The sequence below is a fragment of the Dermacentor albipictus genome, chromosome 8, assembly GCF_038994185.2.
Source record: "Dermacentor albipictus isolate Rhodes 1998 colony chromosome 8, USDA_Dalb.pri_finalv2, whole genome shotgun sequence".
Classification (NCBI taxonomy): Eukaryota; Metazoa; Arthropoda; class Arachnida; order Ixodida; family Ixodidae; genus Dermacentor; species Dermacentor albipictus.
In genome coordinates this window covers 39,028,829-39,052,854 of record NC_091828.1, presented here as the reverse complement: position 1 = coordinate 39,052,854, position 24,026 = coordinate 39,028,829, and positions in this window count along the sequence as shown.

The window sequence follows — 24,026 nt, the reverse complement described above, 5'->3', positions numbered from 1 at the left end:
CGCAGCTTGTGGGCGCACCGCAGGATGTTAACTTCCTGAAATGCCGTGAAATGTATTATTTGAGCGAAAAGCACCTCTGCGGGTGTCAGGTATTTCTTTTCAAACTCGCATTGAGCTTCAGCACTGTTCACAGCATACAAACCGCATTCCCTGATACCATGAAAATGGGCCGAAGCTTTCACCGTCTCCAATTGGCACAAAGGAAGAATGAACGGGACTCTCTGTTTGTGGCCTTCCGGCGCCTATTCGGCGCACTTGCTTTCCAACATTTCCGTTCTCTTCGTCGTGCTTACCTGAAGGGCAGGTGAGACTCAGACATGTCTATCCTATCTATTACCCGTGTTTTCCCGAGACAGCAACTATTCCACTTTACGCTACAAATTACACTGCAGGATTTGATATTCGTTTCTTATCATACTTGATTATTTTAGAAACTAAACAAAAAAGAAAGTAAACTCGATATTTGGGTCATTTTTTCTCATGCACAATGTTACCGCACTACGGTGTGCCTCGATACAGTGCTTTCCTTGACGTCCACTACAATACAATCAAAGAAAGACATTCTGGACTGTGACGTACAGGATGGAAAATGAAAACCAGAAGTTTCTCTTGTGCATACTTTTGCAGTTGCTTTAGTCTTGGGGGTTTTCCTGTGTAATGAATTTCTTTTACAAGACTGTCTTACTTTCTTCTCTGCTTCTTTCTACCAGAGGTCTCAAAATACATGATGTGCCACAATTTTTAAGGGTTACTGCATTATTATCTAAAACCTTAGCAAAAAAAAACATACATTGTAGATGGTAAATTTTCATGGCGTGTCTACAAAGAATGAATTTACTGAATGACACGAGTTTGTAAATATGCGCTGTCAAACTCGCCATCAAGTTCACTTTTGTTTCACTTACTTTATAACGAAACAACTTTTCATATATTAAACACAAACGTAATTAAGACGCCCTTGTATTCCATCGTATACCTTAGGAAATATGATGTCGCTAGTAGCTATCATCCTGCAGATTCATTACAAGTAGATACAACCTTTAAGTTCACCGACTGCAATTCGGAAATTGTTATATGCACCATAAAATTCTTTTGAATATGTTCTCTGGGGCTAGTAATGTGCGCCTCTTCGAATAAGCTAACTGAAGTACACTAATTCTATCCGCCACAGGCAGTGGCGTAGCCAGAAATTTCGTTGGGGGGGGGGGGGGGGTGGATAACACCAAAATACTTGTAGAAGGCGAATTCGTTTTTCTCGGGAACCGCTGCCCCAAGTTTGACACTATTTATTGCATCTACAAGAACAAACTTACATTGTAATGACTGCTGGCTTCGAATTTTTCATTTACGCTGTCACTTTTTTATTAAAAAATTGGCCTAAATCGCAAAGCTTCAGAAAACAAAATTATCAAGTTTAGAACTCCGTAACTCCACAATAAAAATGATATCATAATTATGTGAGTTGCATCTAATAGTACATATATAGCGCGCTAACTTAATATGTTACACATGAATCTCACAAGATATAGTATTATGGAAATACGGCTTTTGCTGAACCCTTGTACACAATGTAACCAATTGACGTAAGATACAAGTTGATATCACAAATTTGTCTGCTTTGACTGTTATAATAGATGCCGTTTACACAGTCGCACTATCTGCTCTTGATAAAGAGCTATTAGATTGTTGTCAATGTCGTGCTTCTATTTTTTTCGAGCTTTGAAATTTTTCAAAATATTTTCAGCAAAATTCAGGCCCTAAATCTAAATTCCGCTTCCAACTGACACTATAATTTCACTTTCTTTCTCAGATGCAATGAATTTCATTAAAAGCGATCCAAGGGTTACCTCAGAAAAGCGTTTCTCGGTTTTGCATGTATTCGAATAGGCCGCGTTAGAGTTGGGCCCGAGCTAAAGCTTCCTCCTAAGCAATTTTTCGAGGGATCAAATAAAGGAATAATAGTTGAATTGCCATTGCCAAAGATGTTGCAAACGAATTTTCGAATGCTAAGCACTGTCCAAACAAGTAACATATGTATTTTTTTATAAAAGAATATACTCGTACGTGCCAAAAATGTTGACCAAAATAACTGATATCAATGCTTCCATGTTTTTTGTCTATTTAATAAATAAAGAAAACATAACGCAAACTTTAGAACTATATCAGTTCGAAACCAGCAAAGCAATGCATGCCGTTGATATGAAAAATGTAAGGGCCCTAAAATAAAGAAGTTGAGGACAAATATGTTAATGAAACTTTGTCATTCAAGAACCGTGTTTACATTATGTACATATGCAACGGCCAATGAAAAATCTCAATTACTCTGTCATTTGATCCAATGGATTACGCAGGAGCAGCTGTCACCGTTCGTGCACCGAAATTATAGTCGCAACAGAGAGCACGTATAAAAAGCAGGAGTTCTGCAAAATATATGAGGGCAAGCCAAATGAAAGTGAGCCAATGCGAATATATGAGAAATTGGGTACTTTATTTAAAAGTAGTCTCCATGATCATTTAGACGTTTGTCCCCTTGAATAACCTGTCGCGTGATTCCCGTCTCATAAAACTCCTTGGGTTGCTGCTTCAAAAAGTCTACAACTGACTCTTTCACGTCATCGTTCCACACGAATCTGGTTCCCTTGAGCTGTATTTTCGGTTGCCCCAAAATGTGGAAGTCGCAAGGCAACAGATATGAGCTGCATGGCGGATGTTGCAGCGTTTCCAACTTGAACTTTGCCAGGGCACCGTATGGGCACCACGATTGGTTAGTACTCAAATGGAGGAAAGCAGAGCCTGGTAAGCACCTTTTCAATTTTCTTTTTCAGAGAGAAATGTGGATAACTTTTTTAACAAAGAGTGATAAGTCGTCTTAACTATACGGCTGCCAGTTTGGGGAGACGAAAAACCCGTGGTTTTCGTTTCCTGGCTTTTAACGTACCACAAGAAGTGGACAGAACAAGAAGAGGAAAGCCGAGAACGAACTTTTCGCAAACGCGAGCCTATGGCTTGAAACCACAATGCAGAAAATACAAATACGAAGGCTGAAATATACACGCAGCCTGAGTGCGCACGGCAGGATGTTAACTTCCTGAAATTCCATTAAATATATTATTTGAGCAGAAACACCTCTGCGGGCGTCAGGTATTTATTTTTCAAACAGGCAATTTGGTTTGTTTAGCTTGGGCACTGTTGACAGCAAACAAGCCGCATTCCCTGAGACCATAAAAATGTGCCAAAGCTTTCACCATCCCCCATTAGCGCAAAGGAAAATTGAAACGAGACTCTCCGTTTGTTGCCTTCCCGCGCCTATTCGGCGCACTTTCTTTCCAGCATTTCGCTTCTGTTCGTGCGTGCTTACCTGAAATGCTGGGGAGACTCAGACATGTTTATCCATTGCTCGTGTCTGCCTGAGACAGCAACCATTCCACTCTACACAACAAATAACACTGCAAGATTTCATTTTTTTGGTGTCATACTTGTTTAGGAAACTAAACGAAAATGAATGTAATATCGTTATTTCGGTCATTTTTTCTGATTCAAAACGTTATCACACATCGGTGTGCCTGGCAACAGTGCTCTCCTCGATGATCACTACGATACAATCAAAGAAAGACATTTTGGACTGCGACGTACGTGACGGAAAAGCAAATCAGAAGTTCCTCTTATATGCCTACATTTGCAGTTGCTTTGGTCTTGGGTGTTTTCCAGTGTAATGAATTTCATTTTACAAGAAATTCTCGCTTCCTTGTCTGCTTCTTTCTACCAGAGGTCTCAAATAACAGGATGTGTCACAGTGTGAAATGTTATTGTAATATTATTTCAAATATCAATTAAAAAGAAGCACTTGCGCATGCCTGCCTTGACGCATCGTTCTTGCGTTTTCGACGGACGAAGCTATGTGGAAATACACATGAATATGCTTGGAAGAACTTCACTGACGGCGCAAAATAAAAGATTTTCAATCTATGTCGTTGACAGCTATACAACTTCAATTAGTTTTAAAGCGAAGCTGTTAACCTCTTGTTGGTATAACACTTGTTCTTGGCCCTATGTGAAGAAAAATTATCATCATCAGCAATGGCTCATCCCCCTCGTAATGCAGAGGCCACAAGCGAAGCGAACAGTGCACATATTCACTGAAATCACGCATACAACATACACAACTGCGTACGTTACAATGAAGAACAAGCATGAAAGCAGCATCTATCATCATCAGCGATGGCTCATGTCATAGTAGGGAAGCAAAATGCAATGGCTCATAGCCCCGTAAGCAGGCAAAAAAAATGCAATGACTCGTATCACCGTTAGGCACAGGCTACAAGAGCTCATCAAAGTGAAGCGAATAGTGAAAAATTACCCCTACAACACACAGAACAGCACGGGTTTCAATAATGTAGAAGCTCTAACCAAGCATTGAGACCATCAATAACTCACTGCATACCCCCTCAGCAATCGTAGTAGTGGTTTCTTCGCTGGACATCCACTTTCTCAAGTCCGGGATGGTGAGTCAACATTTAGAGCACATTTATTAGGCGCCATTTCCTGCGTTCAGCGTCGGCGTGCTTTGGCGGGGATGGAGAAGGATGTTGTGGAATCTAGGATGGTAGCCTCTCGGTTTGTTTGAAATTAAGCTAGCCTGTCTGTGATCTTGTCACCTTCCAGCCCCGAGTGCTTCGGGGCCCACGTGATGAGTGATGAATTTGTAGCAAATGAATTAGTCGTGAAACTGGTAAATTTAAATATTCTGCTTGCTAGAAGGAGTCGACACGCCGCTTGGTAGTCGGTAACTGTTGTAGTTCTCGCTTGGTCGTGTCCCCGTATGGAAAAGCCAGCACGATCGCCGCAGCTTCGGCGTCTGTGACTATACAGTGTGGAATGGAGGTGCTGGATACTTCTGTATAAGAAGAGCCCACCACCACGTCTGCTGCTGCTTTCGATGTACCTTTATATAGTGAAGCACCAATGTAGACCGGCTCCTGGCTCGGTCCCACTGTGCGTTGGGAATAGTCCACTCGGGGTTTCTTCTGCCTTCATTGTGGTTTGAAGACGTGTTTTCCGGGAGTCGGACCACGTGTAGTCTGGCCCGGTACGATATGGGAATGTTCGCGGGCGACTGCATGGCGTCAATGTTTGCCGGATAGCCGATGCGCTTGAGGATGTGTGTGCCTGCAGCTGTCGAAAGCAGGCGTTCTCACCCGGACAGAAGGACCACATCTTGAATTTCCTCGAACGTGCTCTGTAGCCCCAAAGCTTCCAAGCTCGACGTTTGGTGGGTACGGCGGGAGACCGAGGACACTCTTGTAGGCTACGCTTATCATCGCATGGACTTTTATGGGGTCTTCTAGGAGCAGGGTGCGTAGGAAGCCTACAGAAGAGGCCGATGATGACCAGCGCCTGCCCGAGACGGATCCTGTCTTCCTCCCGTATGCCTGTTCTGTTTTGGCCACGCGGCGGATTATCTTAGAGATCTGCTGGGTTGTAGTCTTAAGCAGTTCAAGTTTGTGGTTGGCCTTTCCGTCGTTCTACAACAAGAGACCCAGGATCCGGATGTGTAGTATTTCCTGGATTGGAACCCCGTATAGGAGGATCTTAGTGTTGCCTGGTGATTTGCAGTGTGTCCCTGTATGCATATAACTTAGGATTTGTCGGGCGAGCAGCGGCACCTGCACCGAATGGCCTCAGTTTTCATGTAGATTTCTGCCACTTGGATTGGGTCTTCCTTCACGGCTAGAGAGCCGGTGTTTGTCGAAATTGTAATGTCGTCCGCATACACGGTGTACCCGATGTTCGGGACCTGCTGCAGAGCCCTTACGACTCCGATCATGGCGATGTTGAATAGGAGCGGGGAGATGGTCGCTCTTTACAGCGTGCCCTTGTCAGGCATGTCTTGAGGGTCCGATCTCGTGTCACCTATTGTTATTCTTGTTGTTCGGCTGGAGAGAAATGTCTTGAAATATTGGAAGGTGTGCTCGCGGTAGTTGAGATAGCTGAGCTCACAGAGGATTCCCTGGTGAGACACGTTCTCAAACGCACGTTTGAGATGCTGAACCATAATGACGTTTTTGCCACCCCACGGGATGTTGGAGAGTACCTCCTCCTTGAGGAGAAGGAAGGCGTCTTGCGTCGACAAGTCCGACCTGAAGCCAGTTACGGAAGGATGAAAAAGGCCGTTGTCTTCTATGTAGTGTTGGAGGCGCGTTTGGAAAACTCGCTCGTAGAGCTTGCCCAGGCACGATGTGTTAGATATAGGTCATAGTGCTTCGGTCACCGGCTTCTTGCCCGGCTTTGGAATTACTATGACATCCGAGGGTTTACACTCGGAGAGAATTTCATTCTTCTCCCAAAGCGAGTCATTGAGGTGCTTGGTGAGTTCCCTGATCTGTGCCTTGTTCAGGTTGCCGATCATGGTGTTGTTAATCCTGTCTGCTTTCGTCTCCGTGTTTTGGGTGTGCGGTCGAACTGCTGCATACACCTCGGCCTCAGAGATTGGAGCATCGAGTGCCAGGTTTTCCTGCCATGGTAGGCAGCAGAGCAAGGTGGGTTGGTGCTGGTGGCGATGTGTTTGTCCCTTAGAGCCTGAAGCAGTGCTGCGTCGTCTCCCAGGAATAGATGAGCAATGCGCTGCAGGGTACGTGTTAATTGTGATTTTGATTTGCAGCCAGCTTATGCGTCAATGAGGTTCCGCAGAATAGCAAAGGTACGGGAGGGTCCCAGCGTTCCAAGCAGGCACTCGCAGAAATGTTTTCCAGTTTGCTGGGCTAGGTTTGTGGCGCATCTTTCAGCTTCCTCCGTGAACAGTGTAATCAGCAGGTGGAGGGACCCTGTTTAGGCGTTGTTTTTTCCATCTTCGCATGAGCTGGTAGAACTTTTGCCATAGCTTGAGTAGGTGGCGGTCTACTTCTGGGGCTTCCAGTGTGCTGTGTATTCTTTTTGTGGCTGCCCTGTATGCTTGTCTGATGTCTTCGCTCCCGACGTGTATCAACTGGATTTCACCTGACGAGACGGGTACACTGTGGAATTTGGACCAGTCCGTGATATGTGTGGCGCCCAGGCAGGTCCGTTCTAATTTTGGTAGATGATATGAACGCGCTGTGTATGAAGTGGTTGTTGCCCAGGGTTTTTCCTAGGTTTATCTACGTGGAGTCGGCGACGTACTTCGTCAGGGTGAGGTTGGGGCGGGAGTCACTGTTGACCCTGTTGCCTTCCCTGGTTGTTGAGGAGTTCCAGTGCGAGGGTTTTTGTTGCTCGCGTGACTTCCACTCCTCTTGCTGAATTTGATATCCCCAGTAACGGTGGGGGAGTTGAAGACCCCTACTTCGATAAGCTAGTTTGCTTGCTCCAGTCGATTCGCTTCAGAGAGGAGGTTGGTGAAATCAGGTTTTGCTGGTTTTGGTGGGTTGTTAGTGTTAACCGTGAACGTGCTTTTCGGCGCCATTTGTTGCGTACTACCACTATGGTGTTTGGCAGCCATTCTCAGATCATAAACAGCAGGTTGCCATTATCCCTCAACAGAAAAGTTTATAGCATCTGTTACTTACCAGTACTCATTTACGGGGCAGAAACCTGGAGGCTTAAGAAAAGGGTTCTACTTAAATTGAGGACGACGCAACGAGCTATGGAAAGTAGAATGAGGGGTGTAACGTTAAGGGATATGAAAAGAGTGATTGGGTGAGGGAACAAACGCGAGTTAATGACCTCTTAGTTGAAATCAAGCAAAAGAAATGTACGTGGACAGGACATGTAATGAGGAGGGAAGATAACCGATGGCCATTAAGGGTTACGGACTGGATTCCAAGGGAAGGGAAGCGTAGCAGGGGGCGGCAAGAAGTTAGGTGGGCGGATGAGATTAAGAAGTTTGCAGGTACGACATGGCCACAATTAGTACATGACCGGGGTTGTTGGAGAAGTATGGGAAAGGCCTTTGCCCTGCAGTGGGCGTAACCAGGCTGATTATTATTATTATTATTATTATTATTATTATTATTATTATTATTATTATTATTATTATTATTATTATTTACTGTTAGTACCTGGCGGCCTGTGTTTGCGCCCTTAGGCAGAGGTCGGAGGATGTGCAATAGACATCGCGACTGCAGATTGGCGAACGCAAATTTGCTAAGCAGTGTTAAAAATTTACTACGTAATAAACTAAAAGTACAAAAATGGACAACACAACTAGTGCAACGTATAGAAATAATCTAGGCAAGTATTGCAAAGGCATTTAGCAGAACGCTGACTCCTGTAATATTAAAATTTAATGATGCCATATAAAAACAATAATAGCAGGGTGGTAAACCACTGTTGAATCTTTTTAACTGTGGAATCTTTTTACCTGTTATATTTAACAAGTTTTAATATAAAATGCAGCAAAGTTGTAGCCTCTTGTGATACCACCGTGGTTTTATTGCCTCGATCTTGGCAATGGCTGAAGCGTGGATGATGACATCTGGCAACTTTAACACTTGAAAATACATCAGAGCAACATCTGTCCAAGGGTTTCTGGGAAGGTCGCCTATTTATTACTGATAAAAATTAGTTTGTTTATCTCTTACGTCAAATGACGCAATGATCGCCATTTGTAGCCTAATTGCCTCAAGTGTTTATTCCACCATAGGCTGCGCTTATATTTACTTTTAAGTATTCATAGTCACGTACACAACACAAAGTTTCACTGGCTAGGTTGTATGTGAACTTTAGCAGTCAGATTTCAGGGTTACTCTCATCGCAACACCTTTCAGATATTCGGAGAGGTCTGTTATCGTGAAGCACTACTCGTCCATTTTCATGAATGCAGCATTTAATAAAGCCTCATCTAATTCGCCTGAAATTACCCCATATAGTGCGCATTCGTTTGCGAAAAATTCAAATTTTACCGTGGATATTATCAGCAGCGTCATCAATGAGGAGCAAAAACAGGAGGGAGCTCAAAGCAGATATCTGAGTGTTTGCGCACTTTGCCAGGGTGGAACAAGAGCTAGTGCCATGAACGTTTGCACTCAGGTCTTGGTAGAAAAGGTGCGCTTTATTCAATTTCAAGAAGAATTCGTTTCTTAGTAATGGCTTTCGTTTTAGCAAAAGCTTAGGACAGGATACGCGCTAAATCGCTTTTGCGGAGTCAAGAAATGTAACATCAGCTTGATTACTTTTCTCTAAGGCTTACAGGAGACTATGAATTTTCATATGTAGTTGCGTTACGTTGGATTTTCTATGACGGAATCCAGGTTGACAGTTGCTTGTTAAGCAGTATTTTGATAAAAACAAAGATGCGCTTGCATACGATATGTAGTGGCATTTTTCTACGAAACTGCATAGTGGTGCGGCTAGGGTGGCGTTCAGGGCATGGAACCCACCAAGCGCATCAACTACTACGTCAGGTTGTAGAGAGTGAAGGAACAATGGCTAATTTAGCTCAGGTAAATGGCTGTGGTGCGGAAGTCCACTCCATGCAGGAGCAAATTAACATTTTATCATATCTGGACCCTCTGTCCTCACTCTCAAAAAGTATCTGCTTTTTATCCCGTCGTCTTTCTAGGCGAGTCGACTAGGGAATCTGAAGACTGTCCAGCGGCAGGTCACTATTGTCGACTCCGTTGTGATACCACGCCAATGCTATCCATAACCCGCAGTAACTCCGTTTCGAAGAAGCTGGTTTGGAATTTTCGGAAGAAAGAAATTGCCCGGCGAAACTTTATCGTTCGTCGTTCTCCACCCCCGTATTCACACAGCCTGGTGGGTTGAGCGTGGGCTGAGGACCTTTCGAGGAATTCTGCAACAGCCGCTTTGCACATTGTCTTCTTTTTCGCTCATACTGCGAGGTGAAGCGCGGGCTGAGGTACTTCCGTGGAATCCTGCAACATCCGGTTTACACGCTGTCTTGACGACTGGATAAGTGCCGAGTGATTGGCGGTGATTTCACTCGTCTAAGTAACTGCTCTTATCCATTGGTTGTCATGGTTTCGGCCCATTCCTCCTTTTATGCAATTTCTAGGTATTGGTGGGGTGAACACTTTCAGTCTTTGTCCACACCGCACTCACGTCTGGTTAGGAGGTGCGGTGGTTTTACACGTGGGAAACGTTCAATTAACACCCTTGGTGGTACTCAGACGTAACAAACACCTCCGTCGCCAAGAGGTCCGACTTGAGGGTGACCACAGGGCAGGTTGTTCGAAGCACGGATGTTTGGCCGTAGCCTCGGGGATCGTTCTAGTTGTGATTGCTGATGTCCCATGGCAGCTCAAGGGCCCGGCTCTCGCTGTGTTGTGTGCACCTCCCTGGCAATACACAGGAACACACACACTCATTGGCGTGCCCGAGCAACGCGCCTACCGGACCTTATGATTCCTGTACCGTTTTACAATTTTGTACCCCTCTCTCTCTCTTCTGCCTTTCTCGTCGTGGTCAACTCTCGGCAAGGCAGAATCAGGTTGCCTAACTTAATATCACACTGGCGATACGTGTCAGAACATGTTTGTAAAAAAAAATGTTTTGGCCCCAGCCCAGCTCGTCTACATTCTTATTCCGGCCAAATGCGACCATCTCGTTCATCTCCCCCTACTTTCCGACATTCCTTCAGCCATGCAAGACGGCCATGGTCGCTCTCGACCGATAATATTACGGCTTGATTGTCCTATCCTAGCATCTGAGTTGTCATTCCGCGCAAAAACATTCTTTCTCCGAGGTACTAAATGTTTCTTCTCACAGTGTCAGTTTTTGAATGATGTTCTGCACAGGGCGCGCTTCACTGTTTTGTTAATTTGGGCAAGGACAACACCTTGACCACGTTTGCTGGCGTCACGCCAGAGAGTGCATTCTCTGCAGAAGTCTGGCGTTAAAAGTACATGCCCTGAATACAAAGCTTCCTTCTCGAGCTGTCCACCTTTTCCGAATAAGCTGCTCTAGTGTTCAACTTTCGTGCGACTGATGCATTAAGCCTGTCTTTCTCTCGTCCACAAAGGACCCGCACTAATGCAATACCAACATAATGTTCTGTGTAAATTTCGCGCTTCAAACTGCAGAAAGAATCAAGCTTAATTCTTGCTTCGACCAGGCACGCTCTAAGTGCTACTAAAACGCTGCTGTCTGATGAATACACTTGCGAGGCTTGCACTAACGCTTTGCTTCTTTGTCTCTGAGCAGGACACGCCTCAAAAGTATATTACTAGCACTTTCAAATCGGGCGGCTCCGCTAATTGACGTGTCTTTCTGCAAAAGAAAAAAATCTCGCGAACACTTATGAAAAGTTAACCGCTACTCAAGCACTCCCTACAGGTTTGAAATAACTAACCTTGACTTGGCGGGGCAAACGTATAAAATAAAATGAATCCTATCTGCCAAAAAAATGACATATTGAAATACGACGCTTCTAAACTTTACACGTGCAAAAACCGTGTCCTTAAACCGTACTCGAGGTGGGCGTTGTCTGAAAGCTCCTGTCGAACTTGTCATCCCGGGAACTCAAATGGCACGTATGTCCTTCGCCTCGCTGCAGAGCGCCGCTATCTTTGGTACTGTCCGGCTGCGTATTTGATATTGCTAATTCACTGCTTGGTATGATCATGTCCAGTCGCCTGACTGCCGCATTCTCCTCTGTTAGACTACCTACACCTCAACCGGAACTGAACGAGTGGGAACGTAATGGCCCCCTGGCATTTTTGGACCTCCGCGCCAAACGTCGCTTTCTTTTCAACCTCATCAGGTGACTCCTACGCGCTCTGACTCGAAACTTTTCAAACGACAAACGATACTTCCTAAATCTTTCTCGTCGCTCCCCACAGAGTTTACTGGCCATAGAATTACTCGGCCGCGTTCTCTTTTCTGCCGCAAGTCTGAATTTGCGACGCCTCTTTCTTTTGGCACTCTTTTCTGTTACGAGTACCTTTCTCTTCTTTATGTGCGGCTCCTCGGCCTGAGTAATTTCCTGAATTTCTGTCGGGGAATTAAGCAAGATTGCCTCATCCGGCCTAACTTTGCCTCCCTAGCTAGCTGCTTCCTTCTCTTTCTTCGTACCGAATTCTCCATCGTAATTTAGCGCCTGCCTATTTTCCTGCATCGCGAGAGGGAAAATCGGCAAGATTTTCTTCTCCGGCTGCATTACATCTTCTGAACCAGCTACTTCAACCTCCATCTCTCTGCGGTGTTCAGCGTCGCAACCCAGCGCCAGTTCCTCTTTCTGATTGTATGTCTAGAAAATTGGAAGGATTTCCTCCTCCGACTTAATTATGCCTCCCGAGCTTAAACTTTCATTCTCTTTCTTTGTACTGTGTTCCGCTTCGTAACAAAGTGTCTGATGTTTCTGAATTTCTGTTGAGGAAGTCCTTCCAATTTCCTCCTCCGGCTTAACATCGCCCCCTGTGCTAGCGGCTTCATTCTTTTTCTTTTCACTGTGCGTTCCGCATTCTAACAACGCGCCAGATCTTCTCCTGAATTTCAGTTGAGGAAATGGGTTTCTTGAACTAGCTTCAATTTAGCGAGCAAACCCGCCTTTACTAAACTTTAGCGGCCTGTCTCGTCTGGGCTTAGTCGAACTACGACCTGCGTAACTTCTGCTGGCATCAACTCAAGCAACCGCTGCGGTCATGTGTCCTGGTGAAACTATCTCTTTTCACAAGTCCGTTTGAAAGTAATCAGGTAGAGACCGATGTAATCGCAGGTTTTGTACGGCTGAAGCAAGCTCGTCGTTTTCCCGTTTGGTGTTTGTGGTCGCACCCTGCGCCTTATTCTCGCGATGTCTAGTCTTATTTCTGTGAGCTCCGTTTCATCCTGCCTTTTTTTTTCTCTTCCGCTTTAACTTCCGTGCGCTCCCTCTCGAGCTCCATTTATTTCCTCTCGAGGCCTTTCTATTTCTCGCGTTCCTGCTCTTCATTCTCGCTACATATCCTTTACCAGGCATCTGTGAGCTCATCCTCATCGAAACCGACTTCACCAATCGACGTACGAATTACTGAATTCCTCAACGAATGGTTAATATCCATACCCAGCGCTGCTGCTAAGAGCAACAGGTCTTCTTTCTTTAACGCTGTAATATTTATGCATTTCGAGAGCTGACTACCACTTCCCCTGTTGTGATCGCACACCTGGTGGCAATAAACTACATCTAATTGCCCCATAGAACAGTGTCCTTATCTTTCGGCAAAACGTAGTCGCTCAAGCACTCACGCAACGTTGAACTTGCGAAGGTCGTGTCTCCCGGAGCCACGTTCCCAGGTCCACCGATCCCAGATAGTCGAACTGCTTTCTGGTGCTCTTCATTCAGTTTTCACGAGTCCTCCAAGACTCCACGCCGGTACTGCGATGGTTGTGTCTTCCTGAGCCAGGAAGAGGAGGTCTGCCAATCCCGGATGATCAGAAGTCGCTCTTAGGTCGTAATTTTCCGCGATCTTCGAAGTTAGTGTCTCCCGGAGCCACGTACACAGGTCGGCCGATCCCAGATTGTGAGGACAGCCTTACTGATCTATTGCTTCCAGATTCCTCGAGTCATCCAAGACTCCACGCCGTTATTGCGTCGGTTGTGCCTCCCTTAGCCCCAAAGGGGAGGTATGCGAATTTCGGATCCGCAGAAGTCGCTATTCCGTCCGTAGTTTCTCTCGATCTAGTGAAGTTCTTGTCTCCAGGAGCCACGTGCACCAGTGCGCCGATCCCAGATTGTGTGGACTCCCTTCTTGGTCTCACCACTGCCAATCAGTTGTTGCGGCTAGGGTGACGTTCAGGCCACAGAGTCCACCAAGCCCATCGACTGTTTCGTCAGGGTGTAGAAAATTAAGGAAAAAGGGTTTATTTAGGTTAGTTACATGGTGCCAGTGTGAAAGCCCATTCCATGCAGGAGCAAGTTAAAGTCTCAGTTCACATCAGGACCCTCTGTCCTCACTCTCGAATGGTATATTATTTTAATCCCGTCGCCTTCCCTAGGGAAGTCGACTAGGGAATCAGGAGATTGTCCAGTAGCAAAATCACCATCGTCGAATCCGTTGCGATACCACGCCCATGCTATCCATAACCCGCAGTGATTCCACCTCGAAGAAACTGGTTTGGAATTTGTGGAAGAAAGAAGTCATCCGGCGACACCTGGTTCGTTCTTCGTTGCCCACCCCGCTCTTCGTTTAGTCTGGTGGGTGAAGTGCGGCCTGAGGTCTTTTCGTGGAATCTTGCAATAGCCAGTTTTTACGCTGTCTTTCTTCTTTGCTAATTGGCCAGGGAAACGTCGGCTGAGGTCTTTTCGTGGAACCCTTTAACATCTGCGTTACATTCTGTCTCTTCGGCTCGATAAGTGCCGAGGGATGGGTGGTGATTCGACCCGTTTGATGAACTGCCCTTGTCCTTTCGTTGTCATGGTTCTCCCCCATTCATCCTTTCCTCAGAATTCTAAGTAATGGTGGGGTGAGCGCTTTTAGTGATTGTCCACACTGCGCTGGCGTCTGGTTAGGAGGTGCAGTGGTTTCACACGTGGCAAACGTTCAAGTAACACCTTTGGTGGTGCTGAGACGCAACAATCCGATTGATAGGGGCCTGACAGACAAATTAGCTGAATTGTTATTTGGTTATAAGTTATGGTTATCACTTGAAAATGAGGCCAGATTTGTACAGCTCTTGGAAGCTGTAGCTCTTGCCGACACATGATCTTACTGCAAGAGAATGTGGCGCAAAGCATCTTGGAATTTGACTGATGTGGAGCGCACTATCCTATGGAAGCAACCATCTGGTCATGTCATTCATCGCGCAGGTACAAGTGCCATGTGTATGTTCCTATAAAAATCAGCAGTTTCTTTAAAATGAATATATATAGTACTCATCATTCATCACTTTGTGTAAAGTGGAGTATTGTGCGCTTCATTTTATTGCCTTTTTTACTGAACAGGGAAAGAAGCTTTTATGATGTTTGAGTCATACTAAAAAAAAATTGCCAAAAACTGTTTCTTGCGTTCAATGTGCTCGCTCACCCACCCTCTCAATTAGATGAAGCCGGAAGCGGATTCATCCCTGAATGTCATGTCTTTGCCGAAGAAAGCTAACCACTTTTTGGCGCAAATGCTCCTCGCTGCCATTGCTTGCGCTGTTTGCACGAGTGATCAGGGATGGCGGCGTAATTTTCTCACATACTAGGAGGAGCCCAAGTGCCCAACATGGCTTAGGCTGCCATTCACTAGGGGTGGTAACAGTTCATAAAGTAGCATCATTGCTCATCTGCACAGTGTATTGTGCGACTTTAATAATGTGCTATTCAAACCAAGAACTTGTAGATTAACTGAATAAAGAAGCTACTGCAGAATTCATCTCACAATGAATGTAGATGGTGATTAGATTTCCATTCAATTTATGATACTGTGAGAGACATACTGCGGAATCGTCCCACTTTGCCTGTGGCACTGGCTTCTCAAGGCCACCCGTGAGTACGGCTGAATGAGCGCGATGGTATCATGCCGACGCAGTGACTGGTATGACGACGATAGAATGACGTCAATGAAGCGACAAAGGCGGTACGACGGTGACATCACGGCAATGAGATTACGATTACTAAATGATGACGCTCGTATATTGAAGACAGCGTGAGGACGACGGCATTACGACAACGGGGTGACTAAGGTGGCCTAATGGCTACGGTGTGACGACAAACAGAGGCCTAACTTGGAATGACAACGATGGTACAACCACTGCTGCAGGACGATGACAGTATCACAAGGAACGCATGATAGCAGCTGTCTGACGACAACGTACTGGCGATGATGACGTGACAACGAAGTCATAACGTTAATAGAATGACGACAGCATGACTAGAATAGGATGACGAAGAAGGGACGAGGTTGATCCCTTGTCAAGGTGGTATGAAGACGACGGCATTACGACAATTACATGAAGTCGCTGGAGTGACTTTAGTAGAACGACAGCCTCATGATAACCGCATGACGACAATGGTATAACGATGATTGTTTCGGTGACTATGAAACTAGCGACGGAAGTCGAAATTAAAATGACTACGATGGAATGACCACGTAGCCATAACAATGATGTTGTGGTGAGAGAACCAATGCCTGGCGACTGTTTAACGACGACGCGTTGACAACGATCGCATTACAACAATATGAGGGCTATTTAATGACGACGAGTGTGTGAGGATCATGGCCTGATTACAATAGAGAGAATATAACTTTATCCCGACGCTTGTATTACGACGATGGCAACACAACGGCACAATCAAATTTAAATCAAGACAGCTTGTATATGATAGAATGGCGAAGGATTCACGCCGTTGGAATGTCAAAGATGATATAACGAGACAGTCTGACCACAATTGCATCGTGAGAATGACATGACCAAAGTCGACTGACCGATGACTGATGACGATGGTAGGGACGGCATTACAACAACGGTATGAAAACGAACACACAGTGACGACTGTATGGCGGCGTAACAATTATAACAAAGGTTTGACAATGGTATGCAGACAATCGCATGTCGATGAGTGAGTGACGATAATGGCGTGAAAGCCTGTGTGACCAAGCATGTGTGACAACAATGTGATCAATTGCTCTGACTTAGATTTCCGCGTGACCAAGACTACGAAAAAAAAGTGGGACAGGACAGAGCGTTAGCCTACTACTGAGAAGCTTTATCCAGAAAAAAGAACACGCAAAGAGGCCACCGTATGCTCAAATAAATGCTCCGACAGAGGCATAAACGAATGTGCAACGTAGGAGAGAACCAAATGCCCACGACAAGCCATTACAAAGTATACACCATGTTTTTTTCGAAGTGCAATGCTTCTTTACAAGTGAGTGCCAGTGATGGAGCGCTTAAGCATTCATCAGGAGCTCTTGAAATGCAAAACGCCTCGAATATTTCTCTATGTCAATGTCTAGAGTACCGTCTAAGCACTAGCCTAGCAAAGTTCATGATGTACTACAACATGGTCTAAAATTTTGGAATGTATCTAATAAAAGGCCTGTCTTCTTCTTAGGTCTTCTTCGAAAAAGAGTCAATTGTTCTAAACCTTAGGAGCAAAGTAGACGTGTTTGGGAATGTGTTGACTGCCTTTCCTCCGTGGGTCGCAATAACTGTACTAGTAAGGCAATTAAGCGCTCGGTAAAATTTTTCAAGGCTAATAGTCTGCGTTTGTCAGAGTCTGATAAAGAGGCGGGTTTCCTTATCTTGTCCCAAACATGTTTCCATGAGAAGGCATATGCTGCTGTCAATAATAACTTTATTCACTCGGATAATGTCACGAGGAGGGTGAAGAAGGGGGCTTTGAAAATATGCAAGCACATGTATCTTGATGACCTCAGGACGCATATGCTGGCCTCGAAGAGAGACACTCTGACAATCTCCTTTTCCACCAAGACGCATAAATTATACATCGATCTCAGAGTAATCGTAACTGAAAGAGAGTGTTGGCATTGAGACATCTCAAGATTTGCTCACAAACACTGTGGAATGCCAACTAGCCCTACTATCTGTGTTAATGACATCAGGATGACGGAATGGCGAGAGTTAGATGACAAAGCTGCGAGGACGACGGCATCCCGACGTCGGGTTGACAATGAATGCATGAAGACTCCATGACAAGGACAGCCTGACGATGACGGCATGAACAGAGTTAGAAAACGATCTTGGAATGACGAGGATTCAACGAGCATGAACGAATCACATTCGCGAGCACTTACCTAGTGGTCCAAGCTATCCGAAAAGTTGGGAAACTGAGTCGGCATAGAAGGCGGGATGATGACGGCAGAAGGCTTATTGCGAAGCTGGATTTACGGTGATGGAATGACCAAGACGGCGGCATCACCACCAAGAGACGCCCTTATGCTGAATACAAAGAGATTTCCGGGAACTCTCTTTGAGGGAGTACTTGCTTGTCCAATATTTGAGTTACTCTGCGACAGAATTTTATTACTGCACTGCGAGGGAATGCTAGTACTCTTCCGCAGAGGGACAATACTCTCTCCCAACAAGCGTAATAGTACTTCCACAGGGTGACTCATTCTACTCCTCCAAAGCGAGCGTTTTTACTCCCCAAAACAGAGTGCTACCACTCCTCCTAATAGAAATTGTGCGCATTCAGAATAGACTGCTAGTACTCATCCCAATAGTGTAAAAACACTCACCATGCAGAGCCATCTTCACGTAAGAAGGGATTCGCAAGACTTACACGTGAGAAATAGTTGAATCCTATATAAGCAGCTCCTGCACTTATACTTCGGCAATTGCATGTAGTCTGTTGCCACCGAGTTACTCAAATGAAACATTCTTTTTTATCTTAAGACGTCAAAATTTTTATTGATGTACCACAAGACCAACTGAATAATATTTCGAAAAACATACTGACATGCCCATAAAGTCAGATTACCATGAATGATGTCCATGAACTTTACATACACATCTTGTAATAAAACATTTGTATTTTCTCTAAAGCTTTATCAGCATTGCAGAGTAGAAATATCCTTTATTTTAAAAAAAAATAAAGCAAACAATGAAATGTTAAACATAGAACAAACGTGCGCAAACTCACAAATCATTGACACTACGATCGAAGAGAAATATGTGCCACATCACTGGCCAGCCAACGCATTTCTAGCACAAAAGGGATGCACTTATATGGCAGAGGTTACCAGATGAACTACTCAGCATGAGCCTGGTAACCTAGACGAATTGCACAAGAAACACTTTCTCGTGCCGTATTTTAAGACTGCTGCTCATTTGATAATTTCCAGTAGAACGTATGGATGTTTCTTAGAGTACAGTGCATTTAGAAATGTATCGTACATTCTCATGTGAGGCGGCAGGTCTACTTTGGTTATACCTTTTTCATATAAACTTATTCATGTTGGGCTGCACCCATTTGTTTCTAAGCGTGTATATTGTCGTGTTTCTGCAGCAATATCCCACCCGGTCTCATAGCTGTGCAGATGCGTATCATAATTACTATTCGGTTGGCGTCCTCACGAAAGTAGTTTCCTCGTGCTGTCGGAATAGATCCGTTGCACTTTCTCACAAATAAATACAATTAAATCTACAATATTATTGATTGTGTAGCAAATGAGCATAAAAATACACGGAGCATTGGAATTAAAATCTTGCGCACCAAATTTCTTGTCATATATGGTACCTTTTCATTCCGCAATACGGTATGAACACCATATAGTATACTATGGCTTCAGATGTGAACCAAAAATTTTATGGTATGAATATGATGCATAAAAGGCGACATGACTATAATTACAGGCAGGGCAGTGTACCAGAAAGACAAAGACGTGAATTTGTCATCTGTGGGTGAAAGGGCGACGATATCCGCTATCAGCCACCAGAGAGTCAGACGCCAGAAAATTAGCTGGACGAAACTATGCTACCGCTAGCTGCTCTAAATTATTTACTAAACCGGGTTCTCAAGATAGCAACCTATTGTAAGCGGAGGAGCTTATCCGCTACAAAAAAAAGGCCGGCAGATCCCATGCCCCGTGGGAATCAATTTTATGCAAAACAGTGGCCTGCAAAGTTAATGAAACGACCATGTGAGTACCAAGACGTAGGTGCCTAGTTCACAGCCTACATGGCACACATGCCATGACATTCTTGTGGTGACCTATCATTTATGTGGGTTATGAACACTTGTCATACTTTGCAAGTTTGGCGCATACCAAGACGTAGGTTGCAGTTTCATAGCCTACACGACACGCACGTCATGACATTAGTGTCACGACATTCATGTCCTGACCTATCATATATGTGCGTCATGCACTCTTATCATGCTATGCTCATTTGGTACATAACAAGACTTAGACTGCAGTTTCTTAGCCTACTGACAAGCACGTCATGACATTCATGTCACGACATTCATGTCCTGAGCTATCATTTATGTGCATCATACAATCTTGTCATACTACGCCAATTTGGTACATACAACTTCAACGAAACGACCATGAGAGCACCAAGACGTATGCGGCGAGATAGATATATACTGTCAAAGTGGCAAATGTTCGTATAGAAATGCTTCCCGTTTAAAAGTGCAGCACGAAGCTATGCATTCTGTCAACAACAAGCGCAGCAGCTGCAGCAACAACGATCAGGATGGCGACCACAATAACAATAACAACACTTCGACTTATAAACATTTTCGTTAGACTTTAGTGAAGCCTCTTTTTAGACGTTTTAGGTGTTGAAATTTCCCGTGTGCTTCCCGATGCCGATGTCTGCAATCCAGAAAGCCATATTTTCCGTCTTTCACGTGTTTCTTACCCTACGCTGCGCTACCGAACACAATTGCGCGTAAAAAGATGTTTCTAGGGAAAGTCTTGTTTTGCCCTGCTGATGACTCAGCGTGCACTGTATATCGCCACGTGCATAATAATTGACTGTGCTGTGGGTTTCCCGCTTCTGCGGAGGCTGAGAACGACGAAGTGTGGGTATCGATGACGACGAAGACAGTTAGTTAAGGCGTCGGACAGTAACTGGGGGCTTCTATTACATTCAGCCTAATAGTTCCTGCCACATATGAAGCAACGTTACTATATCATCCACAATTAACATTTTTTTCCGTTTTACACGACTGGGTATACGCATTAAGATTTCAGGAATTTTTCAGTATCGCCCATTGCAAATAACACATTTCTTTACCTTGATATGGAATATTCTGAGGTGGACATTACTTCGAGAGACCACAACCAGCTTTTTAGCTCAACCTACTGCTGACGACGCACTGTTCTTTAATTCCATGTTAAAATTTTTGAAGCTGCCAACACAGAAAAGACAAAAAATGGTCATGAACTTTGTATTCTACGTGTTCGTTCTCAGGATGATACAGGATCACCAGAGGTGGCGATGAATGCCGTGCGCGCGCTCTTCCAGCTGACAGTGTCACTGGCGCGACCGCGTGGGTATAAATGGGCAGCGGCCGCTTTCTCTCGCGTGGCGCGGGAGGAGCATGCAACGGAAATAGATGTAAATGCGGTGGGCGGCACAGGATGGCATAGCTTTTACGTAGAGTTAGCTGCTACGAAGACAGCAGTTAGGAATGTATGTCACTCCCGGAGGCAGTGCTGTCTAATACATGCAGCGGCCGTGCTAATACAGTTTGTCAAAGCGCGAGCTGTTACGACGAAAGAGCACGAGACACTGACACGTAACGCACGCTGAAAACGTCTCAGAGAGCTAGCCGGCTTTGGCACGGGAAGAATATGCGTGTTCTCCAGGCATATCTATATGAAAAAGATGATTGCCTAGTAGTAAGAGTATTCGCTTCCTGTGCTCTAAGCAAGAGGTTGGACATGAATAGTTGTCTAGCATTTCTGTTTTATTGCAGACGTCTGAAGTGTGGCACGAAATCAAAAACACACCTGTCTACCCAACAACCTACAGGAAAGTGCATCAAGGAAATTTGCCTATTTTGGACACTGTATAAGCACCGCAGCACGTTAGTACTCTCATGGATGAAGGCGGAGGCGGGTAAAAGCTCTTTCTATTTTCATTTTAGGGAGAGAAGTTTCGAATTTTTTTACTCAAGAGTGATATAGTAAGTCCGCTAAACTATCCGGCTGCCCGTCAGACGATATGCAAACCCACTGGTTTCCGTACTTGCCATTTTCACGTACCACAAGAAGAGTACACAACAAGAGGGAAGCCGAGAACGAAGACTTTCCATTCGCGAGCATTAAGCTTACTTTTACAGCTTGAAATCACAAGGCAGATAATAGAAATGCGAAGCCCAATGTATACTCGTAGCCTGTGTGCGCAGGGCAAGATTTTATCTTGCTGAAATGTAAACAAATATATTTTTTTGAGCGACAACAACTCTTCGGATATCAGGTATTTCCTTTCAACCCGCAATTTCTTTTGCTGCTTGCGCACTATTGACAGCATGCAAACCGCTTTCCCTGAGACCGTAAAAATGGGCCAAAGCTTTCACCGTCTCCCATAGGCACAAAGGAAAATCAACGGGACTCTATGTTTGCGGCCCTCCGGCGCTTATTCGGCACACTTGCCTACCAACGTTTCGTTTCTTTCCGTCATGCTTACCTGAAATGCCCGTCAGACTCACACAGGTTTATCCATTATCCGTGTCTGGCTGAGACAGCAGCTATCCTAATCTACACTACAAATAGCACTGCAAGATTGAATTTTGTTTCTTATCATACTTGATTCTTTTAGAAACTAAAAAAAAGAAAGTGAGCTCGATATTTGGGTCAACCTTTCTCATTCAAAACGTTAACGCATGGCGGTGTGCCTGGAAATATTGCTTTCCTTGTCGTTCCCTACAATGCAATCAAAGGCAGACTTCTTGGACTGCGACGTATAGGGTGGAAAAAGAAAATCAGAACTTCCTCTTGCGCGTAATCTTCCAGTTGCTTTCGTTTTGGGTGTTTTCCTTTGGAATTAATTTCATTTTACAATAAATTATCGCTTATAGAAGAAACGGAACAGAATACGTTTGAATAAAGGACAAGCGCGAAACAGGCATCCATCATCACTAGCAATTGCTCATACACAACAAGGCAAGCAAAATGCAATGGCTGATTGCCCCTTAAGCAAGCAAAAAAAAAAATGGAATGGCTCGTTTCACCTAAGGCAGAGGCTACAAGAGCTCAGCAGAGTGAAGCAAATATCGCATGTATTTATTGAAATCATCCATGCAACGCCCAGAACAGCGTTCGTTTCAATTATGAACAATCTCTAAACAAACATCCCGATCATCAATAAGGCAACCCCCTCAGCAAGTGTAGTTGTAGTGGTGTTTTTGCAACAGGTTGGAAAGACATCCACTTTGACTAGCTGCGTTGAACGGCGGCGTGCTTTGGCGTTCCATGGCATCATACCTCGTAATCAAGTGAAGGAGGCCAACGAAAGATGAAGGCGAACGCGAAGCACAGGGGGAGATAAAAGAAGAGAGCCAGACGGGGAAGTGGAGGAGGAGGCTACAGTGAAAGCATGAGCCGCAAAGCAGTGGAGGAGTAGAGCGGACACGCCCTGTGTACTCGCTGAGTTACCGGGGGTGGGGTGAGGGCTACACTCCTTCGCGGCATCAGCTGCAGAGGTCAGCCCACTGTAACAGCGTGTGTCACAGGGATCACTGCTACTGCAAGGGACGATTGCATGCGGCTACGATTAAGGCTCGATGTGATGCTCTCTTAGGTGTTGTCGCCGCTGACACTGGTGGCACAAATTCTCTGCGACTAATCGTATCGTAGTTGGTGGAGCTAAAGCGTAATAAGAGAAACGTAGTGCCTCGCAAGATGGGCTGTTCGGCGATGATGACTACGATATGGCGCCAGAGTAGCGCGCATCGTCTGTGTTGAAACAAAGCGCTACATGAGCGGAAGTTTCTCAGCGGCGGGTTCTACGAACGCGCCCAAGCGTCACCCACGTACAGGCTCTTGCGATCTACCGATCTTGCGGTCTACCACTGTGCCACTCGATACAGATTGTCCGCGCTGACTATGCTGCTCACAGCGTTCTCTTCTTAATATAAACCGTGTGGCTATATAATCATACGACAAGATAGCGGCATGTGAAATTAAAACCGTTTAGAACTGCGCTCAAGTCTTGCATTAGGGAGCAGTGTAATCGTCGGTGAATTATCTTCTCACCAATGATTGGCGTCTCAGGTGAAAATTAAAGAAGTAAAGAAACATGGTTTTGATATTTATGAACACTGGGAACGCTATTCTCGAAAACCTTTTACGCCAAAATCGTTCGCAAGCAAAAATTTTAGCCGATCACGATGCTGCACCAATCATTAGCGAATGCGGCAGACTAGAGGCATGAAACCCTTATGAATGAAAAAAGGTCTCAGTTTTCATTTTCTATGGTTCCTTGGGGTCATACTAATAATCTAATATGGATATATTAGAAACTAGTTCTTGGTATATAGCAGGGTGCCAGAAACTTAGCTTGAGAAGAGCATATGAGGGTGAATTTTTAGCTGCGGTGGGATGGTCTTCTAATCTCTCTGTCTCGTGAATATTTCGATCTCTTTCCCTGCTCTCAATTCGTTTAGCATGTAAACGGTCATGCGCACGCTCTCTCTGGACCTTTCAACAAATAGC